Below are 17,521 nucleotides of genomic sequence, written 5' to 3'. Positions count from 1 at the left end.
CACCTAACACCGGCTCAATGTTTACATGGCCAATGTTGGGAACAGAGGAATGGCTAAGTCCACACAGGGTTTTATTTTTATTTTATTTTATTTTTTTGAGACAGAGTCTTGCTTTGTTGCCCAGGCTAGAGTGAGTGCCATGGCATCAGCCTAGCTCACGGCAACCTCAAACTCCTGGGCTCAAGCAATCCTACTGCCTCAGCCTCCCGAGTAGCTGGGACTACAGGCATGCACCACCATGCCCGGCTTATTTTTTCTATATATATTAGTTGGCCAATTAATTTCTTTCTATTTATAGTAGAGACAGGGTCTCGCTCTTGCTCAGAGCTAGTTTCAAACTCCTGACCTCGAGCAATCCGCCTGCCTCGGCCTCCCAGAGTGCTAGGATTACAGGCGTGAGCCACCGCGCCCGGCCCCACGCAGGGCTTTAGACAACACCAGCTCCTCCTCCCAAGAGGTGCTCCAGCAGTATCTCATTTATCCTTTCAACAGCCCCATGAGAGATATGATACATTAACTGCACCACGCAGACAAGAAAACCAGGGCAGGCAGGGAAAGTGAATGATCCAAAGCTACACCACCAGGCAGTAAGAATAGGCATGAAAGCCCACTTCAGCCTTAGGCTGGGTTCCAAGGAAACAGTTGCTAGATAATGAGTTATCTCACCTATGGGAGGCCAGGCAGCCTTGTGTCTACACAGGAAAACAAAGGTAGATAAATGCAGGAATTCACAGCCCTATAAAAAATGAATTAAGATAAAAAATGCATACCCTTACTACTTAATGAGGGAGGTTTATGAACACAAATGCATGACAATGACTCAGAGGAACATAATTATCTTATCATAAGTTAAAGGCAATCGATTTTCATTTCTAAGTAAATATCATATTTGCCTGATCCTAACACACCTATTTTTTTTTTTCACATTTGAGCATTTCTGAAGTCTGAGCACAACTTACCACAGATACGCTCAGCGACTATGTGTCTTTTTTTCTCCCTGTGAAGCCTGGTATTGAATTGAGAATGTGACTTACAACAGATGTTGTCTTAGAACTGAGGTGTCCCATCAGCTGTATCTGCTCTCCCAAGAAAATAAAAAAGGAAAGGAGTTGAGGTCCCCCTTCTTACTTCATCTCTGTCCTAGGTAAGGCAGGGCTAACTCCACCCCTGCCTTCCTCTCCCCATGTCAAGTCACGAAGGAAACTATGCATCCCTTGTTAGAAACTAAGAGGCAACTCCCTGACCTTGTAGTGAGTCTCCCGGGGACAGACTAGCAGAAGAATTAAGAGATTGGGGAAACAGAAAATAGAGATCTTCTCTTTCCCGGCCCAGAACTACTCCCATACCCTGATCCTTAATGCAAGGACATGAGGATGGTTGACTGAGCCTGGATCCTTCTGCCTAAGGCTGGAGGGGGCGTGGCCAGTGGCATGAGTCCAGATGGGAAAAGCCACACTCCAGACCACACGGCCACAACTCAGTCCAGAAGGAACTCTCAGCTGCACAGGTGAGAAGTGATGGTGCCTTCCTGGAGGCAGAAAGGCGTGTGCCCCCATGCAAGTCACTTCACGTTTCCCCATCGCTCAAACCCCCTCAAGCCGCATCCTGTCCCCTGCTCCTTCTTGGGACAACCAACAGCCTCCTGCCAGGGCCCCTCCTCTAGATGTGGGATTCGCAGCCATCATGGGTCACTGGGGACCTCCTTCTCTCTCCTGCAGTTTTAAAAATAGAGACAAAATGTATTATGAAAGGAAGAAAGGAGTCAAAGAAATTACCCCCAGCCAAGTGGGAAGTGCTGGGTTCAGGCTCAGACCCTCACCCTTCCTCTTTGTGAAATGGGCGCAGCCCCTTCCCAACTCTGACCTAGTCTCCCAGGTCCCTTCCAGCCTGGCTTCGGAGGCCCTCGGGTGCTGAGGCTGAGACACTCACACCCTTGCTCCCAGGAGCTTAGCCTTGGGGCGGGGGCCTCGGAGGCACCCTGCTTGTCACACCACTGGCTTGCAAGCTCTGTGGGAGCAGCCTATTGAATCAAATCACTCAGAAGCCATGTACCGGCCTCCTTTTAAGTGGCAAACCCCAAAGACAAGCAGGTACAACTTCAGTTCATGCCTGTTGACAAAACTGTGGACTAAGGTGCTCTGTCCCCACCCCTGGGTATAGAACTAGAAAACGGAGCTAGGTCCCAGCTTGAGATGCATGGAGGCGATGTGAGAGGGCGGGAGAGGGAGAAAAAGGGGTGGATGAAACCCCAAGATGGCTAAGGATCAGCCTCATCAAAGCAAAAGGCAAACAGCTCCAAAGTTAGCTGGGAGCAACGGGGCGGGAAGAGCCCTGGGCAAGCACGCATGCGCCTCTCTGCAAGGCAGCGGGCACTGGCCCTCAGCCGGACTCCTGGACTCAGGATATCAGCTCTGCCACCTACAAACTATCTGACCCTGGGCCGAGACTTAACCTACCTGTAAAATGGGAGTAAAGAGTCCCTGCCTCCTAGGGTGGAGGGATGCTTGGAACAGCGCCTAGCACATAGCTAATCCTATAGCATTGTTCCCGACTAGCACCTGCACAGAGCTTCACGAAAAGTTTTATCTCACAGAATCTTCACAACAAACCTGGGAAGAAATAATTATTTTATAGATGAAAAGCCTGAGGCTCCAGTCACACTGCTGGTTTGTCATAGGGCATGGATTTAAAGGCTCTCCAGCCCTTCTAACTTCAAGTTCTGCTGCACCAGGTCCCCTCCCCGAGGGAGGGGAGATGAATGGCAAAAAGGGAAATGGAGGCCACTGGGAAAGGCTCAAAGTGCGAGAGGCCGGCTGGTGGGGCTGACTGATGGGGAATGTTTCTCCCCGTGAATGCGTGAGGTGCCACCTCCCAGAGAGGATGATGGCTGAGGGCCTGGCAGGGGCTCCAAGTCTCTCATAGCCACACTGGCGTCTGTGAACCTTGAGAGAAACCATGTGGCAGCAGCCACAAGAGGGCAAGGAGAAACAGCAGGCCAGGCAGGGCAGCCCTGGGGTGACCACAGCCTCGGAGGCCAGTGACACTCTGCCATCTCCAGGTACCCCGGGTTGTAGACATCTCATTCTGACGAAGCGTATAGGGAGGGCCTGGGGATGGAGCCACACAGAGAGCCACCGCCCCTCCATCCCAGCAGGCAGCAGGAGCCCAAGGGACCAGCAGTGGTGACCACAGACCAGGCATCCTTCTGGCCACAAGGGCTGGCAAGAAAGACCAGACAGAAGCCAGCCTTCTCACACCGGAAAGAGAAGGAGTCTCCTCTGCTTGGAGAAATGCCTGCCTGGCACCATTTGCCAGTTCCCAGACCCACCAAATGTCAGAGCAGGAAGGGGGTTCCCCAGGTCAGCCACTGGGCCCTTCTTATTTTGCAGGAGAGGAAAATAAGGTCACACAAAGTCGGAAGATGTCATAAATGAGAACTTGGGTGCCCTAGTGCCGTGGTCTTCGGAACACACATATGAGACCCAGAGTCAGGTCTCCATGAGGCTCTGGCTCTGGATGTTTCCCCAGCTAATCATCTGTACTATTCTAGAAGCTTCCTTGAGCTTGTGGGTTCTATAGCTGTGCAATATGGAGAGGCATGCAGTGTGTGTGTGTGTGTGTGTGTGTGTGTGTGTGGAGTATGTGTCTATTCATTCAGTAGCAAATATTTATCGAGTGCCTTGGCCGGGCTCCATTTTAGGCCCTGGAGATAAAGCAGTTCACGGAACAGACGAAGCCCCTTCTGTGTCTGTGAGGCTGGCTGCCCTATGGAGAGAGACCTGCAGTCTTGTGGGAGTCCACGTCAGGGGACCCTATGCAGAGTCTGCGCCTAGACCCTGGTAGGCGGGACGTCCTGTGGGTACCATGACAGGCCACGGCCCTTCTCCTGGTCTCCTCGTGCTTCCCTGGGGTCCGGGTCAAGCCATGTGGGGGCATTTCCTCAGCCCTCCCCACGCCCAACTCCGTGCCACCATGGCACCCCGGGGTGCCCCTGCTGACCTTCTGCACCCTAACATTCTGAGCAACGTGAAGAGGGCCCAGGCCCAGTCTCCTCCCACTCCCCGGTGCCTGGCCGATGCGCGCTCCCTACAAACTCTCATCCAATAAAGGGATGGTTAAACAGGGCCGTTGATTCTCAGCCTGCTTTTCTCATCTGCCCAACGGAGGCGATAACGACCTGGACAGCTCCTCATTGTCCTGCAGACCAGATGAGACATTGGAGAGGGAGGACCTTGCAGCCAACTCGCTGTTCTTCTTGTCCCCCATAAAAATGGCCCCTGTGCTGTGTCCCTCTGGGAAAGGACTCAGCAATGGAGATACCTGGTTGTGCCTGGGAGCGTGTGCTTGGGCGTGAGTGTGAGTGCATGTGCCAGCCTGGTGGGCCAACTCGGCCCCAGGAGAAGATCTGTCACTTCAAGGAGGCTTTAGGAGCCCTGGGAGCTCATGCCTGGCTGGCCCTCCTCACAGGGACGCACAGCTGCCCAGGCCGGCAGGGCCCCAGCTGAGGCAGTCTTGAGCGGGCTGGGGGAGGAGGGACAGAGACAAGGCACCCCGAAGTCCTTGTGTCTGTCCATACACCCGTCTGTCTGTCTGTTGGCGGCAGCCAGCAGCTCGCCGGGCAGGACGGAAGCACTGCCCGGCCATAAATGACCACTGGCTCCAGGCTGGCCACCCGCCCTGGCCGCCCGCACGGAAGGGCCGGACTTTACCCAGCAAATCGGGAAGGAACTGGAGCCTCTGAACTTGGGACTTGGGCTCCGTCGATAAGGCCAGTGGACAAACAGAGGGCAGGGGCCGGGGCTCCCCTTTATACACACAGAAGCCCGGCTCCAGGCTGATACTGCTGAGATCTTTGCCCTTTAGTTCAAACAGGAAATCTTAAAATGGAAAATGAGCTGCGTAAGGAAGGGGCGCGGCCGCCAGCCTGCGGGGAAGACGGAGCAGGTTGTTCCCTGCAGAGCTTCTGGGCTCCATGCAGAGGAACACGCAAGGCCTGGGGTTTGGGGGGGAGGGGGGGTGGGCGAGAACCCCCCGGGGGGAGGGGGGCAGAAGGCAGTGGTGGGTGAGGAAGCCCTGCAGGCAGCTGCGGGCAGGAAAAAGCCAGAAACCTGGGTCTGAGCCACAACTCATTCATGGTGTGGCTTGTGGGGAGGGACCTCACCCGTGGAAACCTCAGTCTTCCCATCCATAAATGGGGCTGGCAATAACAGCCACCTCAGAGAGCGCAGGAGAGGACCCGAGTGAAGTCACGGTGTGAAGGTGCCACGCACATCACAAAGGGCTTGGCTGGGCAGCCCTGCATCCTGGTGAGGCCCCGCCCCCCCCAAAAAGGAATTTCACAACTGAGAGGGGAAATCCGAAATACCATCTCCGGCCCCCCACGCCACCCCCACGTCCACCCCTATGCTAGCAGTTCAAAGAAGAGAAAATTGGGAGAAGAGAAATAATTAGAGAACCCAAGCAATCTCCCCACTGAGGTTTCCAAGTAATTATTCACCTGTAAATTACTCCTCTCACCTTAATTCTATCTCCAGATCCTTTCGACAAGGTAAATTCATTTATTTACATCTCTAACTATTCTGCTTTGGTAAACATTCCAACAGGGTTGGATGGCCCATTAAAGAAAAAAAAAAAAAATTGGAGAAGCGAGGCAGGCAGGAGAGAGAGAGAGAAATTAACTCCTGGTCCTCGCTGGCATTTACAGAATTACGTGCAAGGGTAATTAATGCGGACTCAAGCCAAGGCAAACCTCAGCCCAGAGCCAAGGGGGAGCCCATCACAGCCAGGTGGAAACTGCAGGAGGCCCTGCTTACAGAGGGGCTTGCTTCCCACCTGCAGGATGGAACCTTCCAGCAATCTCCCCTCGGCTCCCTCTGCCCTGGCAGGAAGAAGCCTCCTGACCTGGGAAGGTCCCTCCAGACTCTCCCACAGACCCAGGCCCTTCCAGATCGCCCCCAACCAAGGCCATCTCTGGGCCGGGCACATTTAGGTGCTCAATAAATAGCTGCTGAATAAACGAATCAATGCACTATTCATTCTTCCAGTATCCTAAAGCCTCTCAGATTTGCCAAACTCCAAAGTTACCCCCAGATTAAGGCCGCTGTTGTCATTTGCGTGAACCAGGGCCTCTGACTGGTCTTTCTTCTTCTAGTCTCTACTCCTCTCTTCGCCACATCTCATCTCATCTCATTCTCTTTCTAAAGGGTAAACTAGGCCAGGCACGGTGGCTCATGCCTGTAATCCCAGCTACTGGGGAAGCTGAGGCAGGAGGATCACTTGAGCCCAGGAGTTGGAGGTTACATACTGAGCTATGAAGACACCACTGCACACCAGCCTGACTGACAGAGCAAGGCCCTATCTCAAAAACAATAAAATTAGGCCGGGCACAGTGGCTCACGCCTGTAATCCTAGCACTCTGGGAGGCCAAGGCGGGCGGATTGCTCCAGGTCAGGAGTTCAAAACCAGCCTGAGCAAGAGTGAGACCCCGTCTCTACTATAAATAGAAAGAAATTAATTGGCCAACTAATATAATATAGAAAAAATTAGCGGGGCATGGTGGCGAATGCCTGTAGTCCCAGCTACTCGGGAGGCTGAGGCAGGAGGATAGCTTGAGCCCAGGAGTTTGAGGTTGCTGTGAGCTAGGCTGACGCCACGGCACTCACTCTAGTCTGGGCAACAAAGTGAGACTCTGTCTCAAAAAAATAAAAAAAATTTAAAAATAAAAATAAAATAGAATTTAAAAAATAAAAGGTAAACTGAAACATTGAACAAGATAACACTTAAGCTCTTACCACTGAAGAGAAAGTCATGGTTAAGACAGTGGCCACTAGAGTCAGACAGGTTTGAAGTCTGGTTCAGCAACAGACCACCTGTGTGGCCTTGGGTAAGTTACTCCCCATCTCTGAGCCTTAGCTTCCTTATCTGTAACGTGAGAACAGAAGTATCTGCCCCTTCAGAGCTGTTATATGCATTGTGAGTCAATGAAGAAATGCCCGGGCTTAGTAAACAGTAAACAGTAGCTGTTGGCAACATTATTATTATCATGTTCACCAGCCACACTTGAAATGCCTTCACAGCCTTCTCGTTGTCCTCAAATTAAAGGTCAAGCTCCTTAGCATGGCTCATGAACGTGGGGCCCTGCTTGCCTCTTAGCCTCAGTCCTCACCACTTCCCCAGCCTCCCTAGTCCAGCCACAAAAGCCCTTGCAAGTTCCCAAATGCTCTGCTCTCTCCTGAACTCAGCTGTTTGCACAGGCCCCTTTCTCTGTCGAGAACGCCCTTCCAAGACCTGCATCCCGGGACCCGGCCATTCACAGACCACAGACCACCGACCCAGAGAAGCAACCTCAAAGGGAAAGGGCTGGCTCTCAGAGATTTATCCCAGTTTGGGCAGAGAGTGTGTATGAGGCTCAGGGTTGAATCTTTCAACCAGCCTTTCCAAGTTCATATCTCTTCTAAAACAGCTTTCTCTCTGCTCTGAAACATCCAACAATCCTGCGGAAAGGGAAGGTAGATATGAGTCTCTCTGGTTTTAAAGTGAAGAACTGTGATCCAGAAAAGGCCAGTGACTTACCTGTGGTCACCATTTAGTATCAGCAGTGACATAATCTTAGGTTTTCCAAGAATCAGGGGAACGAACACAGACGTGGAGATAGGCCTGAGTGTGCAACCCTGGCCAAGACTTCAAGCAAATGCTCACCTCTCTAAGCTTCCAATTTCTCCATCTGTAAAGCAGAGATAAGAATGACTTTCTTGCAAGGTTATTTAGGAAGATGCTGCATGAGAAAGTACTCAGCCACTGCCTGGCCCTAGAAGCAGAATTCCTGCATGACATGAGAGGGGAGGGCTGGGGAGGAGAGGGAGGCTGCACCGGGGCAGGTGTGCAGGGATCTGGAAGTGGCGCTGGGGAGCAGGAGAAGGCAGCCTCCGCCTCCACGGGAGACTCGGGCATTTTTACCGCCGTCACTCCCAAAGGCCAAGGGCAAATGGTGCCCTCAGCGGAGAGTCAAGGGTCAGTTAAGACAAGAAGTAGCCGGGCGCGGTGGCTCACGCCTGTAATCCTAGCACGCTGGGAGGCCGAGGCGGGCGGATTGCTCAAGGTTGGGAGTTCGAAACCATCCTGAGCGAGACTCTGTCTCTACTAAAAATAGAAAGAAATTAATTGACCAACTAAAAATATATATACAAAAAATTAGCCGGGCATGGTGGTGCATGCCTGTAGTCCCAGCTACTCGGGAGGCTGAGGCAGTAGGATTGCTTGAGCCCAGGAGTTTGAGGTTGCTGTGAGCTAGGCTGACACCACGGCACTCACTCTAGCCAGGGCAACAAAAGTGAGACTCTGTCTCAAAAAAAAAAAAAAAAGACAAGAAGTAGAGGCCAACTTAGGGCTAGAGACACAACTCTGGGGAAGCCAGCACCCACGAGGAAGCCACAGTGACAGGATGAGCGGGAGATAGAAACCAGAGGGGCACCTAGGACCAGGGGGTGGGGAAAGAGACTTAGAAGAGGCAGCACCTGAAAACACCCAACAGTGACCAGCAGTAACAGCAGCACTGCAACCACAACGATCAGCCCAGAAAGAGCGACTTTTATTTATCCAACGTTTTCTTCCATGTGTTTTCTAAGAGATTCTTTTTATCTCTCACTAAAAGAATAAATGATCTCACAGTGCTAAGATGCACATCAGAGCACACAAACTTCTCAAGGACAAGACCCTTGTTTCATGTCTTGGTCCGGAGTCCAGCCCAGCACCTAACCTAGGGTGCCCTCAATAGATATCATGAATGCAGAAAGAAATAAATGGAGAGCTAGCATTAATGTCACAAGGGAAAATCCCCCAAAAGCCCTGAAATTCATATTTAATAATAACCTTAGATTATTATTTTATCTTATTTTCCAAATGACTGACTAAGCAATTGTATAAGTAGAAAAACTACTTGAGTCAAACAAACTTGAATTAACACCTGCCTTCTCCACTTACCTCTCTGAGCCTCAGTTTCCTCACCTGTTAGGTAAACATTACTGTGTATTTGGAATTTGCATTGGAAGGAGTCACGATGATGTCTGTAAAGTGCCATCCATATGGTTTCCACTTAATACATGAAACCTTGTCCACCAGACTATAAAGCAAGTCCAACAGAATTCAGAAGCATAGCATGTGTGCTGTGTTCTCTAACCACAAAGCAATTCAGCTGGAAATAAATAACAAAAAGATAACAAAGAGAACCTTACGGTTTTCAAAATTTATGAGCATATGTCTAAATAAGTCAAAGATCAAACAAGAAATTAAGGTGTAAATTAGAACATACTTAGAACTGAATGTCAGTGAAAATATTACTTGTCAAAATGTACTGAATACAGCCAGATCCACACTGGAGGGGGAAATATATCACTTTAAATGCTTAGATTAGAAAAAAGAAGAAATGCTGAAACACGATGAGCTAAACCTCCCACTTAAGGAATTAGAAAATAACCACAGAATAAACCCAAGGAAAGTAAACATCAGAAAGTAATAAAAATGAGAGCAGAAATTAGTAAAATAGAAAACAAAAATAAGCTAGAGGGCTTTAACAAAGTCAAAAGTTAGTTCTTTATGAAGTCTAACAAAATTGATAAATTTTGGATAAGAATGATCAAGAAGAAAATGATCAAGAAGGAAAAGAAAATCAAAAAATAATATTAGGAATAATAAAAGGGATAATTACAGCTAGAGTAGAGCAAAGATTAAAAGATAATACAAAATACTATGAATGACTTTATGCCAATAAATTTTAAAACAGATAAAATGGAAAAATTCCTAGAAAGGTATAATCTACAAAAATTGACTGAAACAATTAGAAAACCTGGCTTTTCCTTTAACCATTAAAGAAAGTAAATCTACTCTCAAAATCTCTACAACTGTTATATATCAATAAAAAAACTTTAAAAATTAAATTAAATCCCTAATGTAAACTATCCTGTAAAGAACTCCCAGGCCAGGCTGTGCAAGGTGGCTCACACCTGTAATCCTAACACTGTGAGAGACTGAGGCAGGAGGATCGCTTGAGATCAGGAGTTCAAGACCAGCCTGAGCAAGAGTGAGACTCCATCTCTACTAAAAGTAGAAAAAATTAGCCAGGCATGGTGGTGCATGCCTGTAGTCTCAGCTACTGGGAGGCTAAAGCAGGAGGATCGCTTGAGCCCAGGAGTTTGAGGTTGCTGTGAGCTAGGCTGACTCCACAGCACTCTAGCCAGGCAACAGAGTGAGACTCTGTCTCAAAAAAAAAAAAAAAAAAACAAAGAAAGAAAGAATTCCCAGGCCAAATGATTCTAAGAGGAAGTTTCAGCTAAATGTCAAAGGAGGTAACTACAGATAAATTCAGACTCTTGCAAAGAACAGAAAGAGGAAAATAAATTTCCCATTCATTTAATGAAGAAAGTACAGCTTTAATGTCAAAATGAGGCAAAAATAATATAAAAAAGAAAAATTGCCAGCCAATATTACACACAAACCTAGATAAAAAGTCCCCAAACAAAAATTTTAGCAAATCAAATCCAACAATTATAAAGAAGAATAATACACATGACCAAATTTGCCTGAAATTAGATAGATACTTTGGGTATTCATTATATCATAGCATATTAAAGGAGATAAACCACAAGATCACAAGTAGTCAAAAAAAGTATTTAAAAAAAAAAAAAAAGTATTTAAAAATTCAAAACTAATACATGTTTTTAAAAAATCCTAGTAAACTAGAAACAGAAATTTCCTTAACCTAAAAAAGAATATTTACAAAAATCCAAAGTAAATATCATACCTAATGGTGAATTATTAGGAAAATTTCCTTTACAGTCAGCAAAAAAGCAGCTAGCCTGGTTTAAATTTGACATTTATTTTCAAGTTACAAACTCATGCAATTAGACATTACAAATAAAAGAAAGTTATAAAAATTATCTTTATTCCCAAATTATATGATTATCTGCAGAAAAACACCAATAGAAATTATAAATGCTTAGGAAGAATGAGAAAATTAGCAAGTTTATCATCAGTAACCAAAACTCAATTACATTTTTACAACTAAATAACTGTCGGTCAAAAATGCAATTTAAAAAATACAACTAAGGGCCGGGCGCGGTGGCTCACGCCTGTAATCCTAGCACTCTGGGAGGCCGAGGCGGGCGGATTGCTCAAGGTCAGGAGTTTGAAACCACCCTGAGCAAAAGCGAGACCCCCGTCTCTACTATAAATAGAAACAAATTAATTGGCCAACTAATATAGATAGAAAAAATTATCTGGGCATGGTGGTGCATGCCTGTAGTCCCAGCTACTCGGGAGGCTGAGGCAGGAGGATTGCTTGAGCCCAGGAGTTTGAGGTTGCTGTGAGCTAGGCTGACGCCATGGCACTCACTCTAGCCTGGACAACAAAGCAAGACTCTGTCTCAAAAAAAAAAAAAAAAAAAATACAACTAATGGCAATGAAAATAATTCTAATTTAAAAATGTGCCAAGGCCGGGCATGGTGGCTCACGTCCGTAATCCTAGTTCTCTAAGAGGCTGAGGCAGGAGGATTGCTCAAGGTCAGGAGTTCGAAAAAAATGTGCCAAGTCTTTGTGAAGAAAGTTATAAAATTTGTTAAATGACATTTTAAAAGACTTAAATGGAAAGAGAGAGAGGAACTGTGTTCATGGATAGGAAATTTCGATATATATTAATAGATGTCAACTGTCCCAAAATTGATCTGCAGATTCAAATGTAATTGAAATCAAAATACCAGCAGGATTTTCCAAGGATCTTGGACACCTAATTTGAAATGAATGAGCCAGAGCAGAAGACAGAGCAAGACCCTATTTCGAAACAAAAAAAAGCTCAAAATCATGCAAAATTAAATGATATGTTGTTTATTGAAACCTAAAAATGTGGAAAACGATAAAGAAAAGCAAGGAAATGGTAAAGTAGAAAGTAGCATGCATCGCACTCTGAAAGGTTGGCTGAAAAAAAGAAAAATAAATAAATTGAGGAGCCTGCAGCAGGCTTCAACCAGATGGATAATGTTCTATTGCTTAAGAGGGTGTATTCTGCCATTTGTTGGAAATACTTATTACAAATGTGGGATACAAAGCTATATGCATTGTACAGACTTAACTGTTTAAATGAAGCATAGAAAAAGAACTAGAAGTAAATGTACCAAAGTGTTAACTAACCATGGCTATCTTTGAATAACAGATGTCATTTTTTTCTTCCTTTTTTTTTAGTAGTTTCTAATTTTCTGTAATGAACATGTATTCCTTTTAAAATCAAGGGAAGAAAAAAAAAATACTTTGTTTAACAAGACAAACCCCCTAATTGTAAAGATAAATACCAGGCAGTTGAAAGGAGAAGGGAAAAAGAAACAAACAAACAAGCCACTAGGTATAAAAATAACTTTCCCTGGGTTTGATCTTCAAGCAGCAAGCTACAATCTCAGGAACCCTTTCTCCCCTGGGTCCTACACAACAAAATCGTGCAAAATATGCCTGTTGGATTATACTGTTCCCTAGGCAGGTAGAAAAGAGAAATGCCAGGCCTTATTTTTAGCTTTACTGTAATTCGGTCCCCCAAAAGGCTCTGGCTGCCAAGTGAGCGCAGAAAGTTTGTTTTTCCTTCTTTAAGTGTCATTTGTTTCTCTTGGTTTTTTGTTTTGTTTTGTTTTGGTGGAGGTAAGTGCCATGCGGCCTTACTGCAGGCAGAGACTTCCCTTCAGACTAGCATGTTCCCTGGCATTCATCTGATTTGCGCTCAGCCCCTCGCTGGCCTCAGCAGTTGCTAAATTATTTCCTGGGAGGAGATTAGGAACTTGGGGCAGTGAGATGATAATAGTCTCAATAACGGTCAGCTGGGATTAGGGGCCTCCCAGTGCAGATGCAGCAACTGGGACACCCGTGGGGGAATGATCTGCCTTTCATCAGTGGCTGGGGACCACGTGGGGTACTACATGCCCCAGGCTGTGACTTTGTCTCTTGCGCACGGCCACCCCTTGGCCCAAGATGTCCCAACTAGGACGGGCGCGGTGGCTCATGCCTGTAATCCTAGCTCTCTGGGAGGCCGAGGCGGGCGGATTGCTCGAGGTCAGGAGTTCAAAACCAGCCTGAGCAAGAGCGAGACCCCGTCTCTACTATAAATAGAAAGAAACTAATTGGCCAACTAAACATATATATATATATATATATATAAAAAAATTACCCGGGCATGGTGGCGCATGCCTGTAGTCCCAGCTACTCGGGAGGCTGAGGCAGAAGGATGGCTTGAGCCCAGGAGTTTGAGGTTGCTGTGAGCTAGGCTGACGCCACGGCACTCTAGCCCGGGCAACAAAAGTGAGACTCTGTCTCAAAAAATAAAAAAAAATTTAAAAAAAGATATTCCACCTACCTAGATGCCAAGAGCTAGTTCCAGGGCTCCACTCAGAGCCCGGTGAAAACCTTCTCATAGGCAATGTATGAAAAAAGGAGGAAAAGGGAGAGAAAGGGAAAGGGGAAAGGAGAGAAGAGAAGAAAATCATCCTCATAATAATGGCCGGTGTCTCTTCAGTGCTTGTCCCATGCCAGACGTCATCCTGGGCACACGGTGCTGTATTATCTCATTTAACCCTCACAACACCACAATGCGTGAGGTGATTTTCTTTTAATCTATTTTTCATAAAGGGAACTGAGCTTCAAAGAGGTTACATGACCTGCCTGCAAGCAGAGGCGCTTAAGGGGTGGAGCTAGGACTAGATCCTAGGAATAGGTTTTGGAACTTGGATCATGGTTCCTCCTCTCTACGCCTCCCGCCCATCACAAAACCCTGCTGTCTTTTTCCTGTGAAGCAGAAATAAAAGCTAGATGTGGCTCAACTGCCCCCACACCTTCAGGGGCTCTCTATTTCCTGAATAGCCCCTTATTAGAATCCCTTGTCAACCCCTACAGTCACTCCCCCAGGTGGCCTCCACTCGAGACCTACGCAACTCCCAAGATAATACGGAACGTCCAATTCCCCCTACCCCACCCATGAGCCCCCACCGCCCCAGATTCAAGCCTATCTCCAGCTTTAGCTGCCAGGCCACTTCTCTCCTTGCTCTGGTCTCCTGGAATGCCTTCTCAGTTCCCTGGATCAAGGTGGACCTCCTCCAAGAAGCCTTCCCTGATTTCATTAAATCCATTAGCTCATTCATTCAATCAATAAATTTTATTAAGCAGCTACTATACAACAAGCCCCATAAATTAAAGAAGCAATAAATATACAATATTACAATTGAAACTTATCAGGAAGGTCAAGAAAGCCTTTCCTGATGAATCAGTGCTTGCTCAGGGATCTGAAGAGTCATTAAGAGGTATTAATTACACAGCCTGAAATGCTATGGGAAAAAAATAAAAAGAAATGTTATAATATATACAACCACAATGAGTAAGATGTGCAACATTTGGGGAATGGACACGCTTGAAGCTCGTACTCGAGGGGGGAGGGGGGGCATGGGCAATATATGTAACCTTAACACTTGTACCCCCATAATACGCTAAAATAAAAATAAATAAATGAATAAATAAATTACCAACTTCCACAAGTCCCTTCTGTGTCCTGACTCCATGCATCAGTGGTGCTAGCTTGGTTTTTGTCATAGTTCTGGGCACAGTGGCAGTCCTCAGGGGGTCTTGAGCCCCTGAAAAACCATGGTGCATCTTCATGGAGCTTTGATTTTACTTGAAGAAATAAAAATTAATCAATGTAACCATTTAAAAAAATATATATATATATATAAACAGGGGGAGGGGGGCATGGGCAATATACGTAACCTTAACATTTGTACCCCCATAATATGCTGAAATAAAAATAAATAAATAAAACATTAAAAATTTTTAAAAATACTAAAAAAAGATATATATATATATATAAACAAAAATATAAAAAAAGAAAAATAGAGGCATTAATTAGAAAAGCTAGAGGAGAAAAGGATGCTGCTGAAAGGACCAGACCAAGAAAGCATAAACGGACAGAAAGGCCATTGGATAAGCCACAGCTCCACCATGAACACGGGCAAGGTGTTAATATTTCACCAGCCCCTCGAAAACTCGGTCACTCCTGCTACATACAGTGTGAGGTGGTTGTCATGCTCCATACAGTGTGAGGTGCTTATCATGTTGTCAGAATGCGATGCAACCATATTTATAAAACCCCTGGCACCAATTCTGTCATATAGTAGGTTCTCATTAAATGGCATATCTCTTGTGACAGATTTTTCTTTTGGGAAATAGAAATAATCTTGGGTGTCAAAGTATTGTAACTTTTGTGGGTACCAGAGTTTCCGAGCAACCGTAGGACATCATCAACAGGTCCACTCCAGCTCCCTGAGGCACCAAGTCTATTATTTGTGTCCATGCTGGAAGCGCCACTGAAGGAAGGGCCTTCGCTTGTCATCCCCAGTGCCGAAGCAGTGCCTGTCACGGGCTACTAATCTGGGAGTGTTTGTTGAATGAATGCTGGGTGGCTTTACTCATCTGCTAGACCCCTGGTCTCGAAGACTGGTTCCCCAACTGTCAGCATCACCGGGAACTTGTTGGAAATGCAATTCCCAGGCCCCACTCTGGGCCTATTGAATCGGAAACTCTGGGGGTGTAGTTCAGGAATCAGTGCTTTAAGCCTTTGGGGTGACGCTTGAGTCTGAGAAGCACTGCTCCAGAATGAACTCCCCGAGAGCAGGGATTGGCTCACTCAGTTCTAAGCACACAGCCCTGGGCAAACTCATCAGGACTGAAAAAAATTTTTTTTCTCTATGTTTAGTTGTCCTGCTAATTTGGGGGTCTCGCTCTTGCTGAGGCTGGGCTCAAACTCCTGACCTCAAGGGATCCTCCTGCCTGAGCCCCGCAGAGTGCTAGGATTACAGGCGTGAGCCACCGCACCCGGCCAGCGCTGAAATATTGATTGTCCCGCCTAGAACTCAAGTCCTACTGCAAAACTCAAGCTAACCTGAAGAACGTTAGGACCAAACTACCCCAAGGAAGAGAGCCTCCTCCCTCTGCCAGCCTCCAGATGGGTGCTCCTACCTTTGCCAAGGCCGCCCTTCCCTTCTGGGTGCGATCAAGTCCCAGCTCAGGAGTCCCCTGCTCTGGCAGGCCTTGGGAAGCAACTCCCAGACAGGATGAACTGCTCCCTTCCCTGCGCTCCCAGGACACAGGGTACAGGGTTCCACTATGGCCAGCGTCCCATGGTGGGGTATGAATTCATTTAGAAATATCTCCCCTCTAGACAGACATCCGCCGCCCAACATAGGCTAGACGAAATTGAGATGTGCTGAGAAGTGTAAAATCCACACTGGATTTTGAAAGCATAGTACAAATTTTTAAAATGTAAAACTTCTAATTCAGAACTTTCATTTTGATGACACGTTCAAAGGATATTTTGGATATATTGGGTTAAATATAGCATTCAATTAATTTCACCTCTTTCTTTTCAGTTTTCTAGTATGGCGACTAGACAATTCAAAACTACATACTGTCTTCAGTGGCAGTGACTTTATAAAAAACAATCAAAGAAAAGAAAAATAAATAAATAAATAAAAGTAGAAAATAAAAAGATTACACACACAGTCATGCATTGCTTAACAATGGGGATACATTCCGAGAAATGTGCTGTTGGGTGATTTCGTCATTGTGCGAATATCACAGAGTGCCCTTACACACACCTAGATGGTATGTAGCCTACTACACACACCTGGGCTATATGGCCTATCCCATTGCTCCTAGGCTAGAAACCTGTACAACACGTTACTATACCGAATAGTGTAAGCAACTATAACGCAGTGTTAAGTGTTTGTGTCTCTAAACATGCCTAAACATAGAAAAGGTACAGTAAAAATACGGTACTATAATCTTATGGGACCATCGTCTTATATTTGGTATGCTGTTGACCGAAATGTCAATACATGGTGCATGACTATGGCTCAGATTATAATTCTCTGGGGCAGTGCTTTCTAGATGGTCAGGATCCACCATAGTGGGGGCCAGGGCTTCCTCATCTCTGGCCCGCAATGTTTACCCCTTCTCTTGCATATACTAGATGTTCAAGAAACAAGTATAGAAAAAAAGTAAAAGCATTCACAAATTCCTCAAGGTCTAGAAAGAATTGTTTATCTTTTCAACCACAGATGCGTTGATATCAACATCTGGGACTGATTCAGTTTGTTCCAATTAAAAAATAAAAGAAAAAAAAAAAAACAAGCTTGGGGGGTCTGAAGACCCTGGTTCTAAGGGGGGGGGAGGCCTAAGCCACCAGATGATTTTATGCAACTCAGTAATTGCTATGCGCCCACTCCACAGCCTCTTTTAGGGACTGAATGAGAAAACAAATAGGATCCCATTGCAGAAACTATTAGCACTGGAGGAGTGTGAGAAATGCTTCTCCATCCCCCACTCCCCCCACCCCACTCCCGCCCGTTGTCTGGCCTAGATTTTCTGGAAAGCTACACAGTGTGCAGACATTGTGTTCCCTGGATTTATAGCTCATTTTATAATGTTTTGGGTGAGGCCAGAAGCTTT

Source organism: Microcebus murinus, chromosome 12, assembly GCF_040939455.1.
Source record: "Microcebus murinus isolate Inina chromosome 12, M.murinus_Inina_mat1.0, whole genome shotgun sequence".
In the NCBI taxonomy this organism is placed as follows: Eukaryota; Metazoa; Chordata; class Mammalia; order Primates; family Cheirogaleidae; genus Microcebus; species Microcebus murinus.
Note: the sequence above shows the minus strand (reverse complement) of the source record.